Consider the following 15,476-nt stretch of genomic DNA (forward strand, 5'->3'; position numbering starts at 1 on the left):
GAGAAAAACATGGGATCGTGAGTAAATCTGATACACATAAACACGTTATTTCCTTCTAGTTAAGAGGGCTGGGCTGGAAGGGAGCATTTGTCTTTTAGACACACGCCCCTTCTATGACACTGCAGTGAGAGGCGTGCCTCCACTGCAGCATTTTTATTGGACAGCTGAGGCTAATGGTATTTTACTATTGGTCCAAGACTCCAAGCTTTCCAATGAGCTCAGTGTCTCTGACAAGAGGAGAGGCACTATGAGCTCATTCTCTCAGTGTGATGCAAACAGAGTGCGCCAGCTTGTATATAAACTGGCCGCTTTGTATGTAGCTTCTTACAGGCTGCACAAGGAGCCCTGTATCTCTGGAACCATAGGTCGTAGGAGCCCTACATTTTTACCAGTGGTGGGGTAGGACTTAGGCTAGCTATTCCCCTCAGGTCACTGAGCTATGACCCTCGAAGCTTGATTTTGTTTTAATATTCATGTCAGATGAGGCTCTGCCTCACCTGCCTCCCCTGACTGCATGTCCCTGGTTCACATATATGTGAACTGGATGCGTTTTGAATCACATCCAATTCGAAAGACATGTGAATCAGACCTGCTTTCAATGAAACCGGTTTACACATGTCTGGGGCGGCAGCGGTTCATTTCTAAAAATGGTCCTGTGCGGTTTTGGGTCCGATTTAGGTGTGAATCACACTTGAACTGGTGAGCAAAGTCACACCGGACTCTGGACTGCTTAAAGTGGCTGTAAAGGTTTAATTTTTTTTAAAATAAATATAAAAAAAAAAAAAAATATATATATATATATTGTGACAGACTCACCGGGGACAGAGGCTTTTTGGAGGGGACTGAATGCTAGCCTCTTGCCTACCGACTATGGGTCCTGGAACCTGAGGGAGCTACAAGCATTTAGGAAGATATTCTGTTATGCAATGCAAAAGGACATTATTAAGGAGGCCATGATAGTCTCTGCCAGCTTGGGACTCAGTGGACAGATGTATGTGAAAGGAATGCTGATTAATGAGATCTGGAAAGCCCGGGTCTTTCACCCAATAGTTTATTGTGCTTATTAAAACACCTTTGTCTCCTAGCAAACTATTGGGGGATGTGTTTCTACTTATGTGTATTGTAAGTTGTGAGTAAGGAGACGGCAAGTCTACCTTGAAAGGTCATATCTCTTAGTCACCTAGTTTGGGTAACTGATTAGATAACTAGCTCAAGTTAATTAGGTTTCTGGTTAAAGTTTGTATTGTCAGCCTTCTGTGTTGTTTTGTGTGTCATCTCAAATAAAACAGTATATATATATATATATATATATATATATATACAGTATCTCACAAAAGTGAGTACACCCCTCACATTTTTGTAAATATATATCTTTTATTATATTTATATTATATCTTTTCATGTGACAACACTGAAGAAATGACACTTTGCTACAATGTAAAGTAGTGAGTGTACAGCTTGTATAATAGTGTAAATTTGCTGCCCCCTCAAAATAATTCAACAAGCAGCCTTTAATGTCTAAACCACTGGCAACAAAAGTGAGTACACCCCTAAGTGAAAATTTCCAAATTGGGCCCAATTAGCCATTTTCCATCCCGTGTCATGTGACTCGTTAGTGTTACAAGGTCTCAGGTGTGAATGGGGAGCAGGTGTGTTAAATTTGGTGTTATCGCTTTCACTCTCTCATACTGGCCACTGGAAGTTCAACATGGCACCTCATGGCAAAGAACTCTCTGAGGATCTGAAAAATAATAATTGTTGCTCCACATAAAGATGGCCTAAGCTATAAGAAGATTGCCAAGACCATAAAACTGAGCTGCAGCATGGTGGCTAAGACCATACAGCGGTTTAAAAGCACAGGATCCACTCAGAATAGGCCTCGCCATGGTCAACCAAAGATGTTGAATGCCCATGCTCAGCATCATATCCAGAGGTTTTCTTTGGGAAATAGATGTATGAGTGCTGCCAACATTGCTGCAGAGGTTGTAGGGGTGGGGGGTCAGCCTGTCAGTTCTCAGACCATACGTCGCACACATGATCAAATTGGTCTGCATGGCTGTCATCCCAGAAGGAAGCCTCTTCTAAAGATGATGTACAAAAAAAGCCCACCAACAGTTTGCTGAAGACAAGCAGACTAAGGACATGGATTATTGGAACCGAACCATGTCCTGTGGTCTGATGAGACCAAGATAAACTTATTTGGTTCAGACGGTGTCAAGCATGTGTGGCAGCAACCAGGTGAGGAGTACAAAGACAAGTGTGTCTTGCCTACAGTCAAGCATGGTGGTGGTAATGTCATGGTCTGGGGCTGCATGAGTGCTGCCGGCACTGGGGAGCTACGGTTCATTGAGGGAACCATGAACTCCAACATGTACTGTGATATACTGAAGCAGAGCATGATCCCCTCCCTTCGGAGACTGTACCCACCGGGCAGTATTCCAACATAACGACCCCAAACACACCTCCAGACCACTGCCTTGCTAAGACGCTGAGGGTAGTGGACTGGCCAAGCATGTCTCCAGACCTAAACCCTATTAAGCATCTGTGGGGCATCCTCAAATGGAAGGTGGAGGAGCGAAAGGTCTCTAACATCCACCAGCTCTGTGATGTCATCATGGAGGAGTGGAAGAGGACTCCAGTGGCAGCCTGTGAAGCTCTGGTGAACTCCATGTGCAAGAGGGTTAGGGCAGTGCTGGAAAACTATGGTGGCCACACAAAATATTGACACTTTGGGCCCAATTTGGACATTTTCACTTAGGGGTGTACTCACTTTTGTTGCCAGCGATTTAGACATTAATGGCTGTGTGTTGAGTCATTTTGAGGGGACAGCAAATGTACACTGTTATACAAGCTGTACACTCACTACTTCACATTGTTGCAAAGTGTCATTTTTTCATTGTTCTCACATGAAAAGATATGATAAAATATTTACAAAAATGTGAGGGGTGTACTCACTTTTGTGAGATACTTTATAAAATAATAAACATGTGCAGTACCATTGCACAGAGCAGCCTCAAAACTCCTATTCTGCGGTCCCCTGCTGGTGCTCTAGGCTCCTCCTCTTATGTGCATGCCCACATAGCAAGCTGCAGGCTTGCTCCTGAGCTGGGCTGTGTTTGCATAGACACATAGACACATGCAGCACAGCTTGACCCCGCCCTCACTGCCTCCTCACAGGACTTAAATGACAGCAGCAGGAGCCAATGAATCTAGCTTCTGCCTCTGTGTCCTGTGAGGAGAAGAACAGAGGTCAGACAAGCACAGTGCTGAATTGATATAGGACTCAAGTACAAATATAGCAGTGATGGTGAACCTTGGCACCCCAGATGTTTTGGAACTGCATTTCCCATGATGCTCAACTATACTGCAGAATGCATGAGCATCATGGGAAATGTAGTTCCAAAACATCTGGGGTGCCAAGGTTTGCCATCACTGGTATATAGGAAGGTGGTGGTGGGGGATGGGTGGGTGGGGGTCGATATAACTACTGGGACATTTTTTTACCTTAAAGTGGTTGTAAACCCTTACATACAGTGGGGACGGAAAGTATTCAGACCCCCTTAAATTTTTCACTCATTGTTATAGTGCAGCCATTTGCTAAAATCATTTAAGTTCATTTTTTCCCTCATTAATGTACACACAGCACCCCATATTGACAGAAAAACACAGAATTGTTGCCATTTTTTCAGATTTATTAAAAAAGAAAAACTGAAATATCACATGGTCCTAAGTATTCAGACCCTTTGCTCAGTATTTAGTAGAAGCCCCTTTTGATCTAATACAGCCATGAGTCTTTTTGGGAAAGATGCAACAAGTTTTTCACACCTGGATTTGGGGATCCTCTGCCATTCCTCCTTGCAGATCCTCTCCAGTTTTGTCAGGTTGGATGGTAAACGTTGGTGGACAGCCATTTTTAGGTCTCTCCAGAGATGCTCAATTGGGTTTAAGTCAGGGCTCTGGCTGGGCCATTCAAGAACAGTCACGGAGTTGTTGTGAAGCCACTCGTTTGTTATTTTAGCTGTGTGCTTAGGGTCATTGTCTTGTTGGAAGGTAAACCTTCGGCCCAGTCTGTGGTCCTGAGCACTCTGGAGAAGGTTTTTGTCCAGGATATCCCTGTACTTGGTTGCATTCATCTTTCCCTCGATTGCAACCAGTCGTCCTGTCCCTGCAGCTGAAAAATACCCCCACTCCATGATGCTGCCACCACCATGCTTCACTGTTGGGACTGTATTAGACAGGTGATGAGCAGTGCCTGGTTTTCTCCACACATACCGCTTAGAATTAAGGCCAAAAAGTTCTATCTTGGTCTCATCAGACCAGAGAATCTTATTTCTCACCATCTCGGAGTCCCTCAGGTGTTTTTTTTAGCAAACTCCATGCAGGCTTTCCTGTGTCTTGCACTGAGGAGAGGCTTCCGTCGGGCCACTCTGCCATAAAGCCCCGACTGGTGGAGGGCTGCAGTGATGGTTGACTTTCTACAACTTTATCCCATCTCCCGACTGCATCTCTGGAGCTCAGCCACAGTGATCTTTGGATTCTTCTTTACCTCTCTCACCAAGGCTCTTCTCTCCCGATAGCTCAGTTTGGCCGGACGGCCAGCTCTAGGAAGGGTTCTGGTCACCCCAAACGTCTTCCATTTAAGGATTATGGAGGCCACTGTGCTCTTAGGACCCTAAAGTGCAGCAGAAATTTTTTTGTAACCTTGGCCAGATCTGTGCCTTGCCACAATTCTGTCTCTGAGCTCTTCAGGCAGTTCCTTTAACCTCATGATTCTCATTTGCTCTGACACGCACTGTGAGCTGTAAGGTCTTATATAGACAGGTGTGTGGCTTTCTTAATCAAGTCTAATCAGTATAATCAAACACAGCTGGACTCAAATGAAGGTGTAGAACCATCTCAAGGATGATCAGAAGAAATGGACAGCACCTGAGCTAAATATATGAGTGTCACAGCAAAGGGTCTGAATACTTAGGACCATGTGATATTTCAGTTTTTCTTTTTTAATAAATCTGCAAAAAATGTCAACAATTCTGTGTTTTTTCTGTCAATATGGGGTGCTGTGTGTACATTAATGAGGAAAAAATGAACTTAAATGATTTTAGCAAATGGCTGCAATATAACAAAGAGTGAAAAATGTAAGGGGGTCTGAATACTTTCCGTCCCCACTGTATACCAAGTGAAGTGACTGGCCTCAGGTGATACACAGATTTAACAAATCCTCCTACATAAGCTGTACTTGTTTATCTGCAGTCTTCTCTACAGCTGGTCAAAGTCCAGATTTTTTAAAGCTTGTCTGAGCTGTCAGACAAAAGGGGGTGAAGAGCTGAAGTTGCATCCTGCAGACCAGTGAGGAGAGTTTTGAGAGCTGATTGGAGGGAAGGGACACCCTCCCACTTCACTCAGCACACATGAACAGAACTGTGACTTTCAATCAGCTGGAGCCCATACCCCCACCACCCAAGGTCACTTTCTTACTTTCGGTGTCAGGAAGACTTGTCAGAAGTGATTCATGCTGATGGCAGAGGAACCAAGCAGCAGACAGAAATTACACTTGGTGCTCTTAATTGAGTACACACTATAGACTAGGGCTTAAGTGGTTAAGGTTAAACCTCTTTTCTTCTCATTTTAATGAGTGGCCACGTGTCTTGTTAAACTCCCTTCCGCAAAAAAGTTTTATCCCTATTGTGGGGTCACCAGTATGGTATTTGTATATTGAAATCATATCCCCTCTCAGGCGTCTCTTCTCCAGAGAGAATAAGTTCAGTGCTCGCAACCTTTCTTCATAACTAATATCCTCCAGACCCTTTATTAGCTTTGTTGCCCTTCTTTGTACTTGCTCCATTTCCAGTACATCCTTCCTGAGGACTGGTGCCCAGAACTGGACAGCATACTCTAGGTGCGGCCGGACCAGAGTCTTGTAGAGTGGGAGAATTATCGTTTTATCTCTGGAATTATTCCCTTTTAATGCATGCCAATATTCTGTTTGCTTTGTTAGCAGCAGCTTGGCATTGCATGCCATTGCTGAGCCTATCATCTACTAAGAGCCCCAGGTCCTTTTCCAAGGACGTTTCTAATTGAAAGTACGTCCTTCAACCGAATATCCACAGCCCGACTCTTGGTAATAAGGGAATAAATCATCAAGGGATAAAACCCCCTAGAAGTTGGAAGGGAGGGAAAGAGACCAAAAAGGGGCCTTAAATACAAACCCTCTAAATACAAACAAACGAAAAAAGAAAAAAACTCTTTTATTAAGGGCATGAAAAAGTCAATTTTCTCTTTCAAGCAACTTTCGTTTCAGAAGCTCGATGAGCCAAATTTAGAGTTTTTGCTGCCGTGAAAGTAATGGCAAAATCAGTCATTTTGCAGCAAAATCGATTTAACTAAAATCACTCGGCTCATCGCGCCGCTCGTTCCTGCTACCCACTTTTAAAATTTGCCATTTATAAGGGGATTATAGTTGTGTTATGTACTTGTAACAAACCAGCTCCATGTAATACTTTCTTTTTACTTGTTCCAATAATTCGTCCTATAAAAAGTATCATGTTCAGTACACAACTCTTTGTTATAAATGATCTATACACACAGTCCTTATATGAACAAAAGTGTCGAAAATTGCTAATTGCCTTTATCGACACTAAATAACATTTTGATTAGTTTTCCATGAAATTTTTGGCAACTTTCATTTTTAATATTTTATGTTCTCAAAGATTAAATCAATTAAAAAACTAAACTAAGACCCCTGCACATTTCCATTCTGTAACTCTGCCCGGTGTTATTTAACATAGCACTCCAACACACAGTATTGTAGATGTGAACGGACCCACATTATAGCACACCACATTATTCATGATGCCACATACTGTAGTAGCTCAATATTCATTCCATTGCTGTGGGCAAACAACTCATTCAAAATAAAAGTCTGCTCCTGCAACTAGCATTTTCAGAAGCAGGTCAGCAATCGAAGCCCATGAATTTCTCCGAAGATGTGATTATTTGAAAATCACATATTTGAATCCTTGAATGGACCCGCTGTGACTCTTTACAGCCAATCTATGGCCTCTACACTCCACTATTGCTATTGACAACCTCTCTAAGTAATGACAAGACAAGGGAAGTAGGAGGGGGGTGGGCCACAGCCAGTGGCCAGGAAGCTGGTTGTTATTTGTCATAAAAAAGGTTAAATACATTGAAAAAGTAATCTTATTGAAAAAAAAAAATTTCTCATTGTATTTTATGATTATAATTAGTTGTATGAGATTAGATTGTTCTCAGGAACCATGAATCAGACGAAGACAGGAAATGCAGTAAAAATCACACCATTTAATATAGTGGTAAAAATTGTACAAACAGTAAACGTAGTGAAAACATAGCCAGGGTTCGGTAATCAAACCGGGTAGTCAGAACAAGCCAGGAAATCAGAGAGCCAGAGATCAACGTAGTCAGAGCAGCAGGCAGGATCAGGAACCAGAAGGGACGTCAGCCAGGCAAGTCTTCAACAGGAACACAGCAGAAAGTCTCTAGATATGTGGACCAAGGCGAAGGCACAGGAGATCTAATCCATACAGCTTAAATAGCCAGCAGGGCTTGTTAACGAGCAGGATATGATCACCAGGTGAGTCACGGTGGAATGATGACTACTGGCAATTAACTGACAGCTGAGCAACCTGAGGAGGGAGGGCTGAGCCCAGCTCTGACAATTGTATACATTTTTTTTTCTCTGCAATGTGGTTTATATATTGTCTTAGTGGTAGATTGTATTACATTTTATTAAATGTTATGTTTTTACAATCATATGTGTATCAATTTTGTGCCTGTTTTGTAGCCCTAAAGAAAGTATACTTCTTAGCCCCGAAAACGCGTTGGGTGTTTTATATTATCTTGCTGAACAAACAGCATTATTAAAGACCAACTCTGTGAAATCTAAAAATTCTCCCTTGCAGTGGGGCTGTAATAGCACTTCAAGGGTTAACTGCTTGTTTATGTCTAGAGGAGAGGAGAAGCACTTTTACTTACTTGATCCTCTGCTTCCCTATGTTCCGATGGTGGACAGTCCCTTGGTGTCCTCATGTTCAGGGCTGGTCTATACACCCTGCTCTGGCCTGGATTAATTCAGGACCTTAGACTGCTGGAGCATGGGGAGAAGACAATGTACCACTGAACTGGCCTAGCAGTGTGGAAGAGTGAGGATCAGGTAAGTAAATCTACTTTTCTATACCTAAATGAGCAGTTAACCCATACAGTATCGGTGCAGCCCCATGCAAAGGGACACTTTTCAAATTTTCTGTTTTTTTGACTCTTAGTTCAATAGTTTAGTATTCTTTTTGGACTTTGTGATTATGATTTCCAAACTTCGGATCTATAATTTTAGGGAACACCCTGTGCCAGGACCAGGATCTGAACCCACAACCTCTGCTATTTCTGGCAGTAGCTCTTCTTGCTCAGCAACCTGAGATGCTGGACAGCTCCCTATCTGCTCCTTTGGTCTCTCTTGACTTGTCTCTTGTTTCTGGTGAACCTTAAATTCTTTGCTCTTCCCATGAGCTTCCCTATTTAAGCCATGCCTTTACACTTCCTGTTTGCCAGATTATTGTGCTCTCTCCAGCCGATATCTTGCTCCTTTGCGTACCTGCAGCTGTCCTCATCACTCGTTATCATTCGTTACTGACCTTTGGCTTATTCCTCGTCTACGCTTCTGCTTAATTCCAACCTGCGAACAATGTGTTACTGACCTTTTGACTTGTTTTCTGACTGTGCTTTTGCTTGATCTCAACCTGCTTTATCTGCTACTGGCCCTTGGCTTGCTCACCTCCTTCTGCAGAGATCCTGAAGACCGTGATCTGGTACTAACATGCAGAAAAACCCATCTCCACCATCAAGAGCTCTGGTGAACACTGGTTAGTGCTTAGACCGCGAACCTCGGTTGAGCCTGTGTCATCCTCCAGGGTGACCTGTTTGTTTACTTATCCTGCTGGTCGGTGGGAGCCTCTCTACTGCTATAGCTACAGGTCTCCAAGCCTGACTCCTGAACGTGACACACTTTTGTGTTTGAGAACAGCCTCATTGGAGTCATTGTACCCCATATGAATTTGTTTGATCTTCCCCAGTCATGATCCATTAATAAGTTAAATTCAACTCCTCAGGTACACGTATTCCAGAAATAAAAATTCGACAGAGGTTCAAACCCCCCACTCTATCCACAACAAAAAGAATACAAAACTTTTTGACTGTAGTGCCATTTAAAATTGCACGTAAACCCAGCCCTTTATACAGCTAACCTGTGTAATAGAATAATTATACCAAAATGGCTGAAAATACCCTTTCCCCCCCCCAATGATTTAGTCACGGTCATGCGACTGCTCTCTGACTTCCATTTCTATGAGATTTGGAGTCTTGTATTGGTGATTGGCTTCGTAGAACTACTGCAAGTACAAATAACAATGAGGCTGTGTGAAGGAGCTGCTGTAAATCAGGCGCTTTGATCATGAGGTGGGGCTGCCTGTGATTGAGGCAGCTGGGAGTATCATGGGACACAGTAAGCCCAAGGTGGCATTCACACTATAGCGTTTCATGAATGTGTACAAAATCACATAATCTCAAAGCACGCACAAAAAAAGTGTGTTGCGCTTGTGGTGGCATTTATTGTTGATGGCAACCCAAACATGGCAAGCAGATGCATGTTTTTCACACAGCAAACCGCATAGTTAACAAAATGTACAAAGCTTTAAAAGGTGAAAGAGCTGATTTACTGAAATAAATTTGGCTGCCCTATGTGTGTAGCATGACAACGCACATATGGGCAATGCCTGACATTGGGTGTCTAAGTGTGAAAGGAGCTTTGGATAGGACTTTTTTAACCAGTTCCTGCTTGGCCTATAGCAAAATGAAGGCTGGGCGGGCCATAGGACGTCCTCTTTGATTGCGTCTTTCCCGTGGCCGCTGGGCCGCGCTGCCGCATGATCTGTCGCCGTTAGGGATGAGCTTCGAGTTCAAGTCAAACTCATGCTCGACTCGAACATCAGCTGTTCGCCAGTTCGCCGAACAGTGAACAATTTGGGGTGTTTGCTGCAAAATCGAAAACCGCGGAACACCCTTTAAAAGTCTATGGGAAAAATCAAAAATGCTAATTTTAAAGGCTTATATGCATGGTATTGTCATAAAAAGTGTTTGGGGACCTGGGTCCTGCCCCAGGGGACATGTATCAATGCAAAAAGAAGTTTTAAAAATGGTTGTTTTTTCGGGAGCAGCGATTTTAATAATGCTTAAAGTGACACAATAAAAGTGTAATATTCCTATAAATTTCGTAGCTGGGGGGTGTCTATAGTATGCCTGTAAAGGGGCGCATGTTTCCCGTGTTTAGAAGAGTCTGACAGCAAAATGACATTTCAAAGGAAAAAAATAATTTAAAACTACTTGCGGCTATAATGAATTGTCGGTCCGACAATACACCTAAAAGTTCATTGATAAAAACGGCATGGGGATTCCCCACAGGGGAACCCCGAACCAAAATTTAAAAAAAAAATGGCATGGGGGTCCACCTAAATTCCATACCAGACCCATATCCGAGCACGCAACCTGGCAGGCTGAAGGAAAAGAGGGGGGATGAGAGAGTGCCCCCCCCTCCTGAACCATACCAGGCCACATGCCCTCAACATTGGGAGGGTGCTTTGAGGTAGCCCCCCAAAGCACCTTGTCCCCATGTTGATGGGGAGAAGGGCCTCATCCCCACAACCCTTGCCCGGTGGTTATGGGGGTCTGCGGGCGGGGGGCTTATCGGAGTCTGGAAGCCCCCTTTATCAAGGGGACCACCAGATCTCACCCCCCCTGCGTGAATTGGTAATGGGGTACAAATTTACCCCTACCATTTCACACTTCCAAGAAATGTCAGAAGAAGTGAAGCATCACACGGCTAAAGACTCCCACTGAGGCGGATTGTGCGGACAGAGCAGAGAATAAGCCTGGAGGAAGATGTGGGACGAGAAGAGCGGAGGAAGAAGAAGATGGAAAAGAAGAAGATGGAGAAGAAGATGGAGGAAGAAGAAGAACACCGAAAGAACACCAGAAGAAAGGAGATGGAAGAAAAAGCCAAAAGAAGAAGAAATTAATAAAGGACTTGTCAAAAACCGTCTCTTGTGTTTTTTAACCTTTTTGACACTTTTTTTGTGAAATGGTAGGGGTACATTTGTACCCCATTACCAATTCACACAGGGGGGGCGGGATCTGGGGGTCCCCTTGTTAAAGGGGGCTTCCAGATTCCCACCACCATCGGGCCCATCAACATGGGGACAAGGTGCTTTGGGGGGCTACCTCAAAGCACCCTCCCAATGTTGAGGGCATGTGGCCTGGTACAGTTAAGGAGGGGGGCGCTCTCTCATTCCCCCCTCTTTACCTGCGGCCTGCCCGGTTGCGTGCACGGATAAGGGTCTGGTGTGGATGTTTGGGGGACCCCACGCCATTTTTTAAAAAATTTTGGCGCAGGGTTCCCCTTAAAATCAATAACAGACCTGAAGGCCTGGTATGGAATTTAGGGGAACCCCCACGCCATTTTTTTAAAAATTTTGGTTCGAGGTTCCCCTGTGGGGAATCCCTATGCCGTTTTTATCAATGAAATTTTATGTGTATTGTCGGACCGGCAATTCATTAATAGCTGCGAGTAGTTTTAAATTACTTTTTTTCCTTTGAAATGTCAATTTGCTGTCAGACTGTTCTAAACACGGGAAATGCGCGCCCCTTTACAGGCATACTATAGACACCCCCCAGGTATGACATTTAAAGGAATATTACACTTTTATTGTTTCACTTTAGGCATTATTAAAATCACTGCTCCTGAAAAAACGTCAGTTTTTAAAACTTCTTTTTGCATACATGTTCTCTGGGGCAGGACCCAGGTCTCCAAACACTTTTTAATGACAATAGCTTGCATATAAGCTTTTAAAATTAGCACTTTTGATTAATCATGTTCGTGTCCCATATACTTTAACGATGTTCGCGTGTTCGAACAAATGTTTTGCCTGTTCGCATGTTCTGATGCGAACTGAACCGAGGGGTGTTCGGCCCATCCCTAGTTGCCGGCTGTTTCCATCGGACACAACCTAAGACTGATCAGTGTACTGGCTCGCTGCTGGTACCATGTGATCGCTGTGACCAATCACAGCAGATTACATGGCAATTGTAAACAATGGACGTCTCCCTTTTAATGCCATCCATTATGGATAATTATGTTGGGAATGAAGAACTCAACGCTCCATGTGAATTAGCTTATGCCTGATAGGAGCTTCAGCCAAGTGCTAGCCCAGGCCCGCCTCTGTGGGTATATGAATAGAAGAAGAAATGGCTGCACATCGATAGAAATCCAAATGTCGTTTGTTGATCACTAAACTGTAAAAGACTTGTGTGTTGGTATCCTTTGATGTCATTTTGGTGATCAATAAACGGCATTTGAATTTCTATCGATGTGCAGCCATTTCTTCTTCTATTCAAGGACAATTATGTTGCTAGCTGTAAATGGTCACAGTGATCACATTGCCAATCACAGATAATCACAACAAAAACACACTGAATGAATCAGTTTAATTTAGTAAAAACGGTTGCTTATACCAATGAAATTCGCTAATGTAAAAAAATCATAATGTGTAAAAAAAAAAAAATCCTGATTACTTCCCAGGGTAGTACAGTGTAACTATGGTAACAATGTATTGCTCTGGTCACAGTGTGTAGAAAAATGTAATAAAAAAGAAAAAAAAAGAAGAAAAATTTTACTTTTTTTTTTTTTTTTTTTTTACATACTGTCACCAGTCAGTGTCCCTGATCGCTGCCACACCAGTTATATGATAATGCTGCACTGCACTAGTGACAGTATATAAAAAAAATATATAATGTTTTAAATATATCTCTATTTTCCAAAAAAATTGGGACAAAAAATTATAACTTTAAAAAGCTTGCCATGCCTCTTACTAAATACCTTGGACTTTCTACTTTCTAAAAAAGGGTCATTAGGGGGTATTTGTACTGTCCTGTTGTTTTTAGCCTTCAACAAATGAGATAGGCCGTCAGTACATCAGGATTGATTGATTATCAGATATATATATAATAGTTTGTGGATTCTATATATATATATAAATATAAATATATCTATATCTATATATAGATATAGATATAGATATATCTATAGATATATAGATATAGATCTATATCTATATATCTATAGATATAGATCTATATCTATATATCTATATATATAATATTCTTTGCTACAGACTAAATAATATACACTGATTTGGGTTATTTTTACAAAAAAAAAAAAATGTAGCAGAATACATTTTGGCCTACATCTATGAAGAAAGATTATTTATTTGCAAAATTTTATAACAGAAACTAAGAAAAACTTTTTTTTTCCCAATTTTTTTTTCTCGTTTATTTAGCAAAAAATGGTGGTGATTAAATACCACCAAAAAAAAGCTCTATTTAGGTGAAAAAAATGATAAAAATTTCATATGGATACAGTGTTGCATGACCGCCCAATTGTCATTCAAAGTGCAAAAATTTGCCTGTCCTGGAAGGGGGTAGAAGTGCCTGGTATTGAAGTGGTTAAAGTGGTTTTAAAGGCACAAGGTTTTCTACCTTCATGCATTCTATGCATGAAGGTAAAAAACCTTCTGTGTACAGGAGCCCCCCCAGACCCCCCTATTACTTACCTGAGCCATATCTCAATCCAGCGATGTCCATGAGAGCCTTGCCTCTCCGGGGACTTGCACTCCTGATTGGCTTTTGGCAGCAGCAGGAGCCATTGGCTCCTGCTGCTGTCAATCACAGTCAGTGAGCCATACAGGAGACGGCGGGGTGGATCAGAACCACGGCTCCATGTGTGAATGGACACATGAAGCCAAGGATTGGGAGCACGCCTTTTTATTTTGGGGGGGGCGGCAAACAACCCTCCCCACCCGGAGTGGCCGGGGGCAATACCCCCCCCACCCATTCGCTGTCTGTCGGTTGGTCTGGCACTTACCCCATCCAGGTGTCAGGTGGCGGGCATCTGGGAAGCGGCTCCTGTATCTACTCCTCCATCACGGCGGCTTCCGCCATGCATCTCCTCCCCTCCTCCTAGGCATCCAATAGGATCGCCTGTCCTTTCAGACAATCAGGTGATTGTTCTCAAGCCTGCTTTCTGATTGGCTGGGAGGAGGATCAGTGTTACAATTGCGAATATTCTTTCGCTTTTGTAACACACCTGGGTGGGCTTGGTTCGCATTGCTCTGTGCCCCAAGCCCACCTTTTTTTGAAGTCTATTAGAGCATCTGGCTCTAATCAGGTGCTTCAAAACCCCCCCTCCATGTATCTGACGTCCTGCATGGGGGCCGGATGCAAGGACAGGTGGGCGGGGCCCGTGCACCCTTAATGAACGGGCCGCCCCTGCCCCCAAGCAGCTTGCTGTGGGGGCACCCGGCAGAAGGGAGGAGCCAGGAGTGCCCATGAGAGAAGAGAAGAATCCGGACTGCTCTGTGCAAAACCATTACACAGAGCAGGTCAGTATAACATGTTTGTTATTTAAAAAACAAAAACAAAAAAAAAAAACAAGGCTTTAGTATCACTTTAAATACAGATCCAGAGCCTGAGTAATGGGGTGACAACGCTGCAGAAGCAGGGTGAGCCCGCAAATCGTTGCCACTTCAAAGCCTGAAGACGTCCTCTCCGCCAGGATCACCAGGCAAATTTTTAACTACATACAAGCTAAAAGTTTAAAAAAGCACACATTGTTATTACATTTTATTTGGGAGGATGTAATGTGTTTTATTTTTTATTATTTAAGAAGAACATTACAATAAAAGCTCTGATTATGCGTTCATGGAAAATACTATATAAGAATTGATCCGCTAATTGCCCAATTGTGAGTACAGCACAGTATTATGAGTAACATTTTTTAATAAACGCATATTATTGTCCTTTTTTCTTCGTACACTTGCAAAATTCCCAATCAATCCTCATGAAAGTCAATGAAGACAAACGTTCAATATTTTTCTAGACAGAATCTTCTATGGCCCTAACTCCCCCCCACCCCCATATTCCGCCATTTTCCTTGTTTAATGCCCCCCCCCCATCACCGGCCTATCAATAGGGAATTGTTTTACAGCACCGTGCTCAATAGCTTTTCCTTGGCTATACTTTCTTCCAGAGGAAAATGTAAAACAAATGTTCCCTTTTAGAGAAATGCATTGGATTGCAGGTCCCCGGAGACGAGTTTGCAGTGGAATGTATCAATATTTGTTTTTCTTTAATATACGCTCCTGCTGTGTTCTCTCCGAACTGTCTTCTCAGGTCATTTCAATGTCTGATGGTTGTTTTCTTACATTTTCCTTTTTTTAATACACAATGTACGTTGCTGCTAAGATATCAGCTAATAATAAACGAGCTGGCTTTACATAAAGCTGGCGGTTAATAAACTCAGAAATGTGCATGTAAGGTTTTTGAAGTTTAATAAAACC

This window comes from Aquarana catesbeiana, linkage group LG05, assembly GCF_042186555.1.
Source record: "Aquarana catesbeiana isolate 2022-GZ linkage group LG05, ASM4218655v1, whole genome shotgun sequence".
Lineage (NCBI taxonomy): Eukaryota > Metazoa > Chordata > Amphibia > Anura > Ranidae > Aquarana > Aquarana catesbeiana.